The sequence below is a fragment of the Euprymna scolopes genome, chromosome 17 (assembly GCF_053919585.1).
Source record: "Euprymna scolopes isolate OS-2025 chromosome 17, ASM5391958v1, whole genome shotgun sequence".
NCBI classification, from domain to species: Eukaryota; Metazoa; Mollusca; class Cephalopoda; order Sepiida; family Sepiolidae; genus Euprymna; species Euprymna scolopes.
The window spans coordinates 76,576,260-76,577,130 of record NC_136498.1 but is presented as its reverse complement, the minus strand read 5'-3'; positions in this window follow the sequence as shown (position 1 = coordinate 76,577,130).

Here is an 871-nt window from a genome sequence, read left to right as displayed (position 1 = left end):
ATTAAACGGAGTTGGATTATTTTCAAGAAGTCTATGCTCAAAGCCTTTAATTTCTATAAAAAATAAAAAGGCCAGATTGTTATTCGCTGAAAAAATTCGTTTTGGGAAGAAAAAAAATGGAAAAAGGTTCATTTTAGTGATGAATCTAAATTCAATTTTTTCGGACAAAAGACCAGATGTCAGAAGAAAATAATGGAGAAAGACTACCCCCTAAGTGCGTTAAAGGTACAGTAAAATTTGGAGGGGGCAATATAATGGTATGGGGCATGGTATCTTCAAAGGAACTGGCCCCATTGCGACGGCATGGAAAAGTTAATGCCCGAATTTACAGAGAATTGATTAGAGAACATGTGATTCCTAATCTTTCTGATTCTGATATCTTTATGCTAGACAACGCACCGTGTTATTAAGCAAAACTAGTTTTGGAAGAGCTAAATAGATCCAATATTTGCATTATAGATTGGCAAGCTCAGAGCCCCAACCTGAATCCAATTGGAAATATTGGGAAAACTATTGATGATAAGATCACAGAAACTTCCCCCCTCCCACAAAAAAAAAATCTTTATAATGTATTCGAATGTATAAAAAAAATCCTGGAACGATTGTTTCTGTCTTGCAGCAAAAGATGCCATAGTGTAATTGAAAATAAGGAGCTTTTCACTAAATACTGAAAGAATTCTTTATTTTTTCATTAATAATTTCTCCCGTTCTTTTAGAAGCCTGTAATTTAATTAAATTTATTTATATGGGGGAAAAAATATATATATTCAAAATAAAAAATTAAATTTTTTTTTTATTGAACTACCATTATTAAACATTGGAAAATTCACAAAATTTTTTTTTTTGGCTTTTTCATAGATAAAGTTAGAAG